Source organism: Babylonia areolata, chromosome 17 (genome assembly GCF_041734735.1).
Source record: "Babylonia areolata isolate BAREFJ2019XMU chromosome 17, ASM4173473v1, whole genome shotgun sequence".
NCBI classification, from domain to species: domain Eukaryota; kingdom Metazoa; phylum Mollusca; class Gastropoda; order Neogastropoda; family Buccinidae; genus Babylonia; species Babylonia areolata.
The window spans coordinates 13,426,308-13,440,574 of NC_134892.1; the positions used below are offsets into that span (position 1 = coordinate 13,426,308).

General features: G+C 43.2%; 1 protein-coding gene across 2 annotated transcripts in view; it reads left to right on the forward strand.

The window, feature by feature from the left end:
- LOC143291666 (uncharacterized) overlaps positions 1 to 14,267 on the forward strand; it is a 120,584-nt gene continuing 106,317 nt past the window's right edge. For both annotated transcript variants that reach the window (XM_076601665.1, XM_076601666.1), the window contains exon 1: positions 1 to 77. The gene's annotated coding sequence lies outside the window, so the exon portion shown is untranslated. The remainder of the gene's footprint in view (positions 78 to 14,267) is intronic.

Below are 14,267 nucleotides of genomic sequence, written 5' to 3' on the forward strand. Positions count from 1 at the left end.
GTGGTAAGCCAGGTATGCTACTCACGAGCATACTGGCCTACCTGTGCAACCCTGATTGACATGCTGAGAAAGCAAAGGTAGGAACACAGTGTGATTGTGATGGTGGTGGTGGTGGTGTCAGTTCACATAGTAACTCCATGTGAAATGAAGGCGGTATGATTCAACAGGTAGCGTGGAACTTAAACCTTGAGTGGATCTATAGGTAGTTTTAGGTTACTGGTGAGAAAGCTTGAGATGTAAATGATCTGATTCTGCTTCAGTTTGTCGATTGAGATGCATTAACAGGTGTTTGTTGGTGGTGGGAGAGAGTCAGAGGAGGGGATAGAGAGAGACTTGTGTCTGTCCCCAGTCTGTGGTTAAAACTTGTTTGTGAAACAGGGGGTGATGAAAACTGTTCCACTGTTTGTATGTGTTTGACTGAAATTTTGTAAGGATGCAGATTTCTTTCTTTTTTTTTTAATTCTTTTTTTCTTTTCATTTTGGGAGGGTGCAATTTTCCTGATGAGGACAGACAAAAACATACATAGATACACACACACACGTGCACATGCGCGCGCGTGCACGCGCACGCACACATACGTGCACACACACACACACACACACACCTACTTACACACACACACACACACACACACACACACACACACACACACAGGAAGGTACAAGTGGAACAGAAATGTTGAAAGTTTACAAAACCAGCACTGTTTACAGTGAGGGCAAGTGGGGGTGGGGCAGTGAGAACTTGTTGCCTTTAGAAGATGGACAGATGGTCTTTCCTTTTAATCTTTAAAGATCTATACCAGCTGCTTTTGTTCTTCTGTACTATAACTATTTTACTTCGAATATCATTACGTCACCTAATATAGATAGTGGCCCCAGACCTGTCTTCAGAAGGTAATTTGATGAAACACCAGCATACATATGTTCATCTGTGGATTTGATTTCGATTATTCAGTGTCCGAAGTACTTGTTCAGTTGTGTGTTCACTGTTTTAGATCATCTTATTTTGTTAATCCTTTATTTTTTAATGGATTGTGACAAATGGTTACAAAATATCATTGAAAATTGAAATGTTTGAGGAACAAACAAGACACTGAAAAACACACAATTACATAAAACAAGGAGATATTTTAATTTTGATTTTAAAAAACAAATGTATGAAAGAGGAAAAAAAAAGTCTAGAAAAAAAGAGGTTTCATTAATAGGGTATTGAATTACATGCTCTGTTGCTTCTCTGTGATTTCACTCTTTCTGTCTGTGAGCCTGTCTTATTGACTATGCAGTCTGCACTTATGTTTGTCTTCTCAGTCCTGCCTTTGACTTTCTCTCTGTTATGGCTACCAGCCTGTGTCTGTTGGCCGGTTATCCCAGTTATTCAGATGCAAAGGGAATGTTCAGAGGATGAATCTTCCAGAGGATTTTTGCCTTTTGCCTTCCCGAGAGACATGCAGGAACATATCCACCTGGTTAGTGTTATTCTGGGTGCAGTAATGAAAACGAGGGTACTGCCTGTGGATGTTTGTATTGTTATAAGCAGACAGACTTGTGAGCAGAATCACTGAGAAAGAGAGAGAGGGGGTGTTGGGGGTGGGAGTGAATGTGCATCAGCTTGAGATAAGGTGTGCGGTTGGCAAGAGGGAAGACACAAAACAAAAACAAACAACAAACGACAGAAAGTGTGCGGCTTGGAAGAGGGGAAACAAACAGAAAGAAACACCAAGCAAGAGAAAGGAGAACAAAAACAGTAATGATATGATTTATTATTTATGAAGGGAAAAGGGCAGTTTGAAACTGCGTCCTGTCTTACTTAAGTCCTATGAAAGAACACAAGCACACACACAAGAAACACACATGTATGCAGATGTGTACATACATGTACACACACTCTTGAAAAATAAAAATTTGATGCTCTGACAGTGTTTTTTTTTATCGAAGAGTGAAAAAGACTTAGGGAGTAACTGTATTATTTACTGTACTAGTATTGATGAATTCTTTCACTTCCCAGTGGTAAAATACAAAATATTTGGTCAGATATTAGAATGGATTTGCTTAGGGGTTGAAATATTCAATTGGCAAGTTTCTTCTTGTGTTTATCAGCAGTAACATGTTCAAAGAAAAATAGATATCAGGTCATTTACTGAGCAGTGCTCTCACATGTTTTCAAAATGCTGCACTGTACCAAATCCATTGAAAGATGTATGTGTGCAGTACACAAATAGGCATCTCTGAACACCTGATTTATTGTGTGTGTAATAGTCGTGTTTGCAAATGAAACTTTGTTTTCTGTGTTATTTTTTTTCCATGGTCTCTTTGTACAAAACATAGCGTTGGTTCTATGAAGAGCTTTCTTAGGAAACAAATAGGTAAAGAGACAAAAGTGAAGAAAAATATAATCAGCTATTATTGTAGAGTGGGGAAATGTGGCAGAATGGAGAATGGCAAACATTGTCTTTGGGAAACATCATCAGGAAATCCATCTCTGACGGCACCAACAACAGTAACAGACTCTGAAAACAGCACAGTAAAACAAGTGTTGGAACAAGGAACAAAGATTTGAAAACAAAGCATTTTCATTTTTTGACTGGCATAGAGGTAAAAGATGGAAAATAACCATGGAATTGCAAAATGTTTCTTTTGATTCGAAAGCACTGCCTGGAAAACAATTTTCCGTCTTGCAGAGTTATAGTGTGTTTGTGTGTGTGTGTGTGTGTGTGTGTGTGACTATATGTCTCTGTGTGTCACTGTATGTGTCACTGTGTGTGTGGGAGGGTTGGGGGGGGGATATGATTGCGCGCACACACTAACACACACACACACACACACACACACACACACACACACACACACACACACTTACAGAGTCTTGCAGAATAACTCTGAAAGACTCTGTAAGTGTTTGTGTGTGTGTGTGTGTGTGTATGCATGCACTGCACATTTTGTGGTCGAACATAACAATACATACTATAGTTTGAATACACTGATTCAGTCATGGAGATAGGGATGTAAAATCCACAAGCAGTTTTTACCAGCCTGCTTTTATTGGTACACATACAATGTGTGTACTGTGTGTGACCGCTTTTTTGTTTGTGTTAAAGGACAAAATATGGGGATTTATTTCTTGCACATTCTCCAGTGAGTTTGATCTGTCTGTAAAACTTGGCACGTTCCTGACTGGTGTTGCATTTTTAGTTGTTGTGTCATAGTGACCTGGCTCTTTCTGGAAAGTGATGTCAGTAATAGCAACACTCCCCGCACAGTGGAAGAGATAGATAAACAGACCGGGAGACTCGGCAAACAGATATCGCATGCATGCACTGCACGCACACACACTGGCACACACAGTGCACATGCTGAGTGTGTATGCATATGATATACACGCATATACATGGGCACACACTCACACACGGGCGCACACACACACACACACACACACACACACACACACACACACACACACACACACACACACACACCATGCCCACAGAAACACACACACACTTACACACACACACACACACATTCACTCACTTGCTTGTTCACACACACAGAGTGACACATACATACACAAACACACACACACACTCTCAAAGTGCACTATGCACACACACACACAGAATGACATTCTTGTTTTTTTACACACACACACACACATACGCACACACACACACACACACACACAGATACACACACACACACACACACACACACACTCACACACATTGCACACACATGCGCACACACATGCTCCCTCACACTACATTCTCTACCGCAACATGCTCTTTAAAAGGTTCCGTCACATCATAAAACTTTTATTGTTTTAAAGGTTTTATGAAGACATGCTCTTGCTGACACACCTGTGTGTGACACACTCACACACACTCATGCTTTCACACACACACACACACACACATAGAGTGTCGCAATCAAAGAAATCACTTCTCTTCAATATGAATCATTCGGTGATATCATGCGTATCTAACTGCCATCAAGACTCGGCTCACACTGGCTCGGCAAAGGTGTTCCATTGTTTGCTACCTGGTCACCCCCGTTTCCAGCTGTTCCTGACATGCTGTCATCACGGGCGATGACCTGTCCTAAAGAACACATGCATTAAAGAGAAAGGAGGGAAGGGTTCTGATGGTAGTTGAGGCATTGATTTCTTGTTGAGCCCGCGAGTAGTTATTGATTTATTGTTGCTCACGCCTTGTTAGCTGTCTGGACTGTGTGACTCAGGCAGTAAGCTGGGCTTGCCCCCTGACAAATTCCCATGCACATATTACTGGGCATTTGAGGAGAGAGAGAGGTGAGATGAGGGTTTGAGGAGGAATTCTATCCTTCCCACCCCCTCCTCCCCCCCTCCCAAATGTGTCCATGGTATTTTGAGAGAGGAGGAGAGGGTAGGAAGGGTGTTCCCTAACTTTCAAGTCATTCGGCATTTGGGGAAGAGGTGTTGGGAGGGGCTGACAGTAGCATTCTGTCTGTTGAAGGTTCTGTTTTCTGTTTTAGGTGATTATCCCTGATGTAATAGATAAGATGGTGGGGATTACGTCACTTTCGATAAGATGGTGGGGATTACGTCACTTTCGATTAATATGGTTTTGTTTGTATGTCATATGTAGTGGAGGGGAGAAGTGGGCAGAGGTGTTGCGTGGTATGTGTGTAGTGTGTGTGTGTGTGTGTTTGTGTGTGTAGATTTTTTGTATGTGTATGTGTAGTAGTAGTAGAAGTAGTCTTGAATATGATGTCTTTCCAGTTTGATATTAGATGGGGGGAAAAAGCGGGGAAGTAGGGGAAGATATGTGTGTGTGGGACAGTGTGTCTGGGAGAGTGTGTGTATGTATGCGTGAGTATGCGCGTCTGTGTGTGTGTGTGTGTGTGTGTGCGTTTGCATGCTTGCACATGGGTGTGAATGGTAAAAGTCATTTTGTGTTTGCACCTGTGCATCTGAGAGAGAGAGTGCGTGTGTGTGTGTCTGTGTAGGAACTAATGACAGAGTTAGGAGAAAATAAAAAATAGACACACAAACAGGTGCATATATGTGCATGTGCAAACACACACACACACACAGACATGCACAAATGTGCACTCTCTCTCTCTCTCTCTCACTCTCACACACACAGATCAAAGCCATTCGCACCTCTCATGCAAACATGCCAAGAACTTGGACATGGAGAAAATATGATGAGAATGTGCATAATGAGAAAGAAAGAGGGAATACAAAAAGAAAAAGAAAATAAAAAAAGGGTATCCAGGAAATCGTTAGCTCCGCTCCCATACTGCCACCTCCTCTACCCTTCCCTCTCCTTCCTCATTACCCAATGTTCTTCAGTGTCTCCTCTCTCACTTTCTCTGAAACTTTTTATTTTTTTAAATTTTTTTAATGTTTTTGACTCTCTTTCTTTCGGTCTGCCTGTCTTGTCTTGTCTGTCTCTCACCTTTTTCTTTGTGATTTTTCTTGGACAGCTTGCAAGGCATTGGGAGGAAAGAGAGAGAGAGCCAAGAGAAACGTAACCTTTCTGGTATTTCATCCCTCTCATTATTTATAATAAAAAAATAAAAAAAGGTGGGTTGGGGGGTTGGGGTGGGGGAAAGAAGATTCAGGTGTGTTTGTATGAAGAGAGAGAGAAAGAGTGTGTGTTTGTGAGAGAGAGAGAGAGAGAGAGACCGTGTGTGCATGTGCGCGTGCATGCACACAGATGCAGAAAGTATGCTCCCCAACAACTTGTAAATTTTGTAAATTTTCTGTGATTTGTAAATGTTGTGCTTGTTTATAGATCACAGAGGTTGTCCAAGGGTGTCCAAGAGGTTGTCCAAGAGTGAAAAGCAGGGTAAATTTTAATGCCAGTAGTCAGGTCCCCAGAATACACATCACGGTTGGCGTACGCTTCAGCTATATTTCTTGTAGTCTGAAGTGCTGACAGAAAAGGGAACCCCAAAGACAGAGTGGTGTTCTCCAATTTTTGAAGAATTGAACCACAACGTATCAGTTTGATTCAGGCAGTTAAGACCTGAACATGGGTCCATGTTGAAAGATGAGATTGCCCCCAAATCTGCTTTTTGATTGTTTAACTCTGCTTAATCTGAGTGTCCTTATTGGGGAGGGGGAAATGTAAACCTAATATGAGAGACAAAATTGAAACAAAGAAAAACAGTATTTCATATTTATTCGGGTTTGTGTTGAATGATAATGAAATTTGCTTACATTATCAATATCTCCCCCCCCCCCCCCCAAAAAAAAAAAAGAAGAAGAAGGAATAACTTTAATTGTGGATCCAGAAAAAGAGGGGATTGTTTAAAAAATGTTGGATATGTTGTTGTTGTTTTTGTTGTTTTGGTGTTCTTCAGCTTAAGGCACAAACCTGATCAGTGTTCGTGTATGGTGTGACCATATTTCAGTGTGGCAGGCGTTGATGTTGCTGTCAAAAAACCCACAAAACTTCTGGGTTTTTTCACTTTGCCCTGTTGCAGTTTTTACCCCTTTCTCTCTTTCCTGGTTGCCGTCTCTCTCTCTCTCTCTCTTCCTTCCTCTCTCTCTCGCTCGTTGTGTGTGTGTGTGTGTGTGTGTGTGAATGTGTGTATGTGAGGGAGAGAGGGAGGGAGAGAGTTAAAAATAAAATTTGCTTGTCCATGCAGTTTTATGCGCAGTTTGATTGCCAGTAACTTATGCAATGACTTTGTGTGGCTGACTCATAGGTCTCTCTCTGTCTCTCTCTGTCTCTGCCCTTGCCTGTCTCCGTGTGTCTGTCTCTTTCTGTCTCTCTCTTCATCAGTTCATGGTATCAGATAATTCATGCACTGGTTGCACTGGAAGAAAGATTTGTGTGCGTCAACTGTGGTGTGTGTGTGTGTGTGTGTGTGTGTGTGTGTGTGTGGAAGTGTGTGTGTGTGTGCGTGTGCATGGTGTGTGTGTGTGTGTGTGTGTGTGTGTGTGTGTGTAAGCATTTGTATGCCTGTGTGTGGCAACAGTTGTTGTTGGAAGAGGGAGTGGATTTGGAGGATGCTGATGGTGGTGATGGTGGTAGTGGTGGTGGTTGCAAATGGGAAGTTAGGGAAAGGGGTGAGAACGGGTGGAGGTCGAAAACCCTGACAGACTAGACTGACTTTCTTCGGTTCACATAGCAGCAGCAGCAGCAGCAGCAGCAGCAGAAAGCCCTTGATGACACAGGGGGGGAAGGAGAAGGGAGTGGGAAGAAGGGATGGGTGGTGAGGGGTGGATGGGTTTGTGTGTGTGTGTGTGTGTTTTTTATGTGAGTGTGGGTGTGGATGGGTAGGGGTATGTGTATATGTGTGTGTGTGTGTGTGTGTGTATACACATGTGTGTGTGTGTGTGTGTGTGTGTGTGGTTACAGTTTTTTTTTTTTTTTGTTGGGGAGGCAAAGAATACTTATAGGAAGGTTGGTTGGTTGGTTACCTATCAAAGCTAATTAAGCCATTATTCCCCCCCCCCCCCCACCTCCCCCGCCACCACCTACCTTCCCCCCACCCATCCCACCCCTCTACCCCACCCCTCCACACTCACTTGCACATCCCTGCCCTCCCTTCCCAGTATTCCTCCCCCATCACCCACCTACCTTACCTGTCCAGCCAAGTTGCTGGGCCTTGTTAGCTGTATGTTTTAACCCCCTGGAAAAACTCTCTGGAACTTTGGAAGAATTCAGATCTTGCAGGGGAATAGTGGTGGTGGCTCTGTTGCTTTTTTGTACAGAGTAGTTGTGTGGGTGGCAGAGTGGGAAGGGAGGAGGTGGTGGTGTTGGTGGAATGGGAGAGGGATTGGCACATTTTCCTGGTGAAGTTCTTTTTATTTTTTTATTTTTTTATTTTATTTTTTTGTGGATGGAAGACAGAAATCTCAGCTGTGGTTCTGAGATCAGAGAGTCCCTTGATTCCAGGAATATGTTTGTTTGAAAGTCATTGACCTGCTTACTTCTCCAGATGTGTGTGAAAGGGCAGTTCAGTCGTATTTGCCTCAAGTGCCTACATTATGCGTTTACTTCAGTTAAAAGTGTGCTTTTAATACAAGTAATTTATGTTCTCATGATACAGTTCAGTGAATTTTTAAGTTGAAATATTTTTGAATGCTCAGTTTTATTAGTGTGTGAATGTGCTAAATTATTATTCATTCTCTGGGGTTGAGTGGGGGTGATGGTAGGAAAGGCTCCCTTGATGTTTGTCGGGAAATGTTGACATTTCTGTTGGGAATAACAGGGTACTTGATATTATGGGTTGTTCATCCTCAGTTAATTTCAGACAAAGGAATTTTGAGATACAGTCATACATGTTTTGATGTCCATTTGAAATTTCTTTTTTTTTTTCTTCTTCTTCTTCTTCATTTCTTTGTTTGCTGTTCATTTATTTGTGAACTTATACACCCCCACCCCTCTCCCTCCCTGCCCATTCTTCCACTTGCCTCCTTTCATCCTTTATCAATGAAATATATTAAACTCCCCTGTCAAGTCCGTGGCAAAGTACCTTTTTTTGCCTTTAGAGGTATATAACTCCCCTGTCAAGTTAGTGACAAAGTACCTTTTTTGCCTTTAGAGATATTTTTCTTTATTCCTTGCTTTCAGAACTTTTTTGCTTAGTTGTTTTTTTTTTCTCTCTTCAATTTCTTTTCTTTCAAAAATTCTGTCGTTTTTTATCTTTTATTTTTTTATTTCTTTCTTTCCTTTTTTCTTTTGCTTTTTGCTTCCTTATTGCATTTGTCTTTTTCACGGCTGTCTCGGAGTCTCCTTCGCAGAAAGAATACCTCTCAGTTCCACAGCAGGTCAGCTGGAGAGTGGTATGTAAAAGGCCTCAGACATTGGTAGTGAGCAGGCTGTAGACGTCTGTAAAAAAAACTACCTGAGGCATGCAATATCAGGTATTACAAACCATTAGGACACATTTTATTGTTGGGTATAATATTCCTGGTTATTTACTGAGAGCAGGTGTATGATACCTCAGTTGGGTAGAACGAGAAGTAGTTTTTTGTTTGTTTTTTGTTGTTGTTTTTTTGTTTGCTTGTTGAAAAGAATGTGTTTGTGTACAGGTACGTGCGTATGTGTGCATGTCTTTGTGTATGATTATATTGTGTACATGTGTGCAGCGCATAATACACATGACATAATGATAACACACACACACACACACACACACACACACACACACACACACACACACACACACACACACACACACACCCCTTCCTCCGTCCCCCACCCCTCCCCCACACATGTTCGCCCATGGGTCCTAACGAGCCACGTGTCTTCAGTCTAAGCGAACAATGCCAGCAACCACGGTGCTGTCTTCCATCCCACTGCCGCTGCTGCCACGTTGTGCAAGTTTGCTCCTTACACAACAAACAGTTACTCTCTGTGTGTAAGCGTGTGTACGTGCGTGTGTGTATGCGTGTGTGTGTGTGTGTGTGTGAGAGAGAGAGAGAGAGGGAAATACGGGGGAAGGAATGGGGGATATGGAGTTGTAGAGGACAGAGACCTGTGGGTGAGGTGGAAGAGACTCTTAATGTAAATGGTAAAATAATGAGGCAGGGATACTGATATAGAGAGGGAAGAGGGATAAGGAGGGGATGGGGAGAGGGAGAGAGAGAGAGACAGAGAGAAAGGCAGGTTGGCAGGCAGGCAGGGGGTGGATGGATGGATGGATGGGCACCTCACCCGGGGTGGTTATCCCAGTTGGCCATTATCACCCGAGGTGGTTGTTGACGACGTTAAACCCGAATGGGGCTAACATGGAGATCAGTAGAGAGAGAGAGAGAGAGAGAGAAGGGGCGGGGATGTGTGTGTGGGGGGGGAGGCATGTCGTAATCACAGGAGATAAGGCGGACAGACGGACAGAGAAGGAACGTGAGAGAGTGAGGGAGAAGTGATGGGACGGGATAAAGAAAGAGAGAGAGAGAGAGAGAGAGAGATGTAGTGGGTGAGGGAGGAGATTAGAGAGAGGTAGGGGTGGGGGTGGGATGGGGGGCTTGATCTGGATAGAGACGAGGGAGGAGAGAAAGGTGTGGTGTGGTAGTAGTATTTGGAGATCTATAACAAGAGAGAGAGAGAGAGATAGGAACAGGGGAGAGAGAGAGAGAGACAGACAGACAGACAGACAGACCGAAACAGACATACACCTGCAGACCAGAGAGAATCCCAGGAAGCCTGCCGCATGCATGCAGCGTCCTACAGGGAGCAGACAAGAAAACAAGGCTTGTGGTCTGCAAGTCTTGTCAGACAGAGATCCCCATCGTACTACAACTAGTACTTGTACCGTCTTTTAACAACCATGCATCAGGAGAGTGTGTGGGTTGGGGGTGGGGTGCGAAGTGTGTGTGTGTGTGTGGAGGGAGGTGGGAAGGGAGGAGGGATACATTGAAGGTGAGGGGGGGGGGGGGTTAAATTAGAGAAGTTAGGAGTGGTCGGGGGAGGGGGGTGGGGCGAGTGAAATTGTGAATTTGTGTGTTTGGTGATGTTGAGGAAGAGGGGTGGGGTGGGGGTGAGGCGTTGTGTGTGTGTGTGTGTGTGTACACTGTTTCGTGTGGGTGTGGGTGTGAAGAGAGAGGGAGAGAGTCAGTCTCAAATTCTCAGTATATATATATATATATATATATATATATATATATATATATAATGTGTGTGTAACGATGTATTGGTGTGTGTGGTGGAGAGATACCACCAGAGGTCACTCTAAACCAGTAATTGTGTGTGTGTGTGTGAGAGAGAGAGAGAGGGAGAAGAGGGGTTGGGGGAGTTCTATAAGGAGGTCAGACAGTCAGGCAAGTTTCTCATCAAGCTTCACCTCCCTCTCCCCCAACCCCCTGCCCTCTTCTTCTCTCTTGCCCCCCCCCCCCCCCCCCCCCCCCCACCCCCACCCCGCCTCCACCAGAAGCGGAAACTGTTCCGTTTAGTGAGTGCACGTGGAGTGCGCGCCAGCTTAGGGCTGTTTGCCGCCAGCATGAAAAGTTCAACGTGCTAACAATTGGTAGTGGTGGTATGACTGACTGGGGAGTGTCCTGTGTCTGTGGTCTGTGTATTTTGTGTGGTTGCTTGGTTGTGTGTGTCCTGTGGTGATAGTGGTGGTGGTGGTGGTGGTGATGAAACTGATGGATGGTTGTGTAGGGGAAGTGGTTGTCGTCGTTGTCATCAGAGTCGAGCTTATTGGAGTACGGTATGAAAGACACAACAGCTTCAGTATGGTTAGTGTCAGTGAGATGCATCATATATATATATATTGATTCTGTAGATGTTTGCTACCAGGAAGAAGACAGTTGATGTTGAAAGGAAGTGACTTGTTTCTGTGAAAACATGTGTATAATCCACCAAAGGAGAGGACCAAATCTGGTCGTCATGTAGAATGTTGAGAAGCATGGATTGTTTATTTTTTGGTGTTGTTGTTGATCTGGCGGCAGCATTGTTTGAGAACTACAGAACACAAGGTCAGAATCTAAAGAATGATAATGGGAATTATGTCTGTGGAATGTAGAGAACTATAGCTAGAGTGTGGTTTTTGTTCGTTTGCCGACAGCAGATTTTTAGCTCAGCTGCAGAACACATCAATAGACTGATAATGGTCATTGTATCTGTAGCAGGTCCAGAACTGTAGATAGAGTGGTTTCAGTTTGTATGGTGACAGCATTGTATGAAAACAATAGAACACAAAGAATCTATACACTGAAAATGGTCATAATGTATTCACCCAAGATTTGTACACCAGGAAGTTGATCAAGTTGTGCAGAAAACAACATACATTAAGTGTTAGGACCCAGGCCACCAAAGTCATTGGCCTCCAGTGTGATGGGAACTTCAGTCTTGTGTCTTCCACACCATGGTTTGCTTTTGGTTTATTTGGTAACAGAAGTGTGGAGGAAATAATAGAATACAAGCCACAGTTTCTGGAATGGTGTGTAGAAGACAAGAATCAACAGTAATGGTCTTCAGTTTCAGTTTCACTTTCTCAAGGAGGCGTCACTGCGTTCGGACAAATCCATACACGCTACACCACATCTGCTGAGCAGATGCCTGACCAGCAGCATAACCCAACGCGCTTAGTCAGGCCTTGAGTGCATGCTTACATATTTGTGTACCTATGAAAGTGGATTTCATTTTACGTAATTTCGCCAGAGGACAACACTCTCGTTGCCATGGGTTCTTTTTCAGTGCGCCAAGTGCGTGCTGCACACGGGACCTCGGTTTATCGTCTCATCCGAAAGACTAGACGCTCAGTTTGATTTTCCAGTCAAACTTAGGAGAAAGGGCGAGAGCGGGATTCGAACCCACACCCTCACGGACTCTCTGTATTGGCAGCTGAGCGTCTTAACCATTCTGCCACCTTCCTCCAACATGGTCAGTATACCATAATGATGATATTGTACAATGATCATAGATATATATATATATTTTTTGCATGTCAAGGAGTGAAATAAATCAAGTTTCTGTAGAAACTTACAATATTTGCCAAGTGTTCACCAAAGTGAACGGCTCTTTAGTGTGTATGTAACTGAGTCTTATGTTTGCACAATGGTTTAAAAAAAAAAAAAATTTCAGCAGAAGTGTGTAGGAAACTATTGAACACAGGATGGTTTCAGTTTCTTGAGTGATCTGTAGGATAGCAACAGTCTGGATATACTGCAGAGATAATGTTGGCAATGAGATGATCTGCATCTGTTTGAAATCTAGAGAATTGGAGTGTTGGGGTAAAAGTGATCAGCCTGTCGGTGTGTAGAGAACTATTGAGTTTTTTCTTCTTCTTCTTCTGCGTTCGTGGGCTGCAACTCCCACGTTCACACATATGTACGCAAGTGGGCTTTTACGTGTATGACCGTTTTTAACTTGCTATGTAGGCAGCCGTACTCCGCTTTTGGGGATGTGCATGCTGGGTATGTTCTTGTTTCCATAACCCACCGAACGCTGACATGGATTACAGGATCTTTAACGTGCATATTTGATCTTCTGCTTGCGTGCACACATGAAGGGGGTTCAGGCACTAGCAGGTCTTCACATATGTCGACCTGGGAGATCATAAAAATCTCCACCCTTTACCCACCAGGCGGTGTCACCGTGATTCGAACTCGGAACCCTCAGATTGAAAGTTCAATGCTTTAACCATTCGGCTATTGTGCCCGTCACTATTGAGTTTTCAGCTGGCTCATTTTGATCAGTTTCTAACGTGTGGGGAAAAAGTTTTGAATTGGCAGCCTGGCGGTTTTTGTTGATACTGTGATAAATGTGTATGAAAGAAAAACCACCACCACCACTAAATACAACAGCATGTAGCAGGAAGGTTTCAGTTTCTGAAGTGTACTGGAAAGGAAGGTGATGATGTATACTGTATAGTATACTATTGATCAATGGTATGCTTATAAATGCAAGTTTGATACCAGGAAGAAAATGTTGGCATTGAGAGGATGAGCTTCTGTAGAAAACAGCGTGTTCAAGTGGTAGAGTCAAAATGATCAGACTTAGAGAACGGGCGTCCAGTATGGGCACACTTGTGTTGGCATTGAGATGATCAGCCTACCTTGCAACCTAGAGGAGAGGATTCGTAGAGCGTTGGACCTCCAAAGTGATCAGCCCGTTGTGTGTAGGGGACTTGTCTTGTGCTCGCACAACTTGGGTCACCCTCTTGTATGTCGAGCACTTGAGGAAAGAGTCTTCAGTTGGCAGCACAGTGGTTTTTGTGGCTTCCATCACTCTGACAGAAGTGTGTAGAATACACCTCAGAACCTAGATAGTGTTGTTATGATGTGTTGATTCTCTTGGGCTGTAGCATGTGTTGTAGTGTCATATCATGATTATGGCTGTGATCAGCCTCCAGTGTGAAGAGAACTGGAGTCTTACATTGCAAGCACTGATTTTTTTTTTTTTTTTTATATTTTTTTATTTTTTTTTGTCGTTGATTTGTTAAGAGAATCATGTTGAAAACTTAACAGAAGAACCCAACTAGTGTTTGAATCATGTTGAAAACTTAACAGAAGAACCCAACTAGTGTTTGAATCATGTTGAAAACTTAACAGAAGAACCCAACTAGTATTTGTACTTGATTCTGCAGGAATGAGACTGTCAGGCTGAATCATAGTTGTTACACGGGAGTGTCCTGACATACCTGTGAAGACACCAGCCTGTTGTGCATCAATAGTGGACTACCACTGAGTACCAGAGTCTTTTTGACGGAAGCACGGTGGTTTTTGTTGATTTGGTGAGAGAAGTTGGTAGAAAACTTGATAGAACCTGGCGAGTTCTTATGCTTTTTGATTCCCCAGGGAACAGTTCAAGAATAGAACAAAGTGT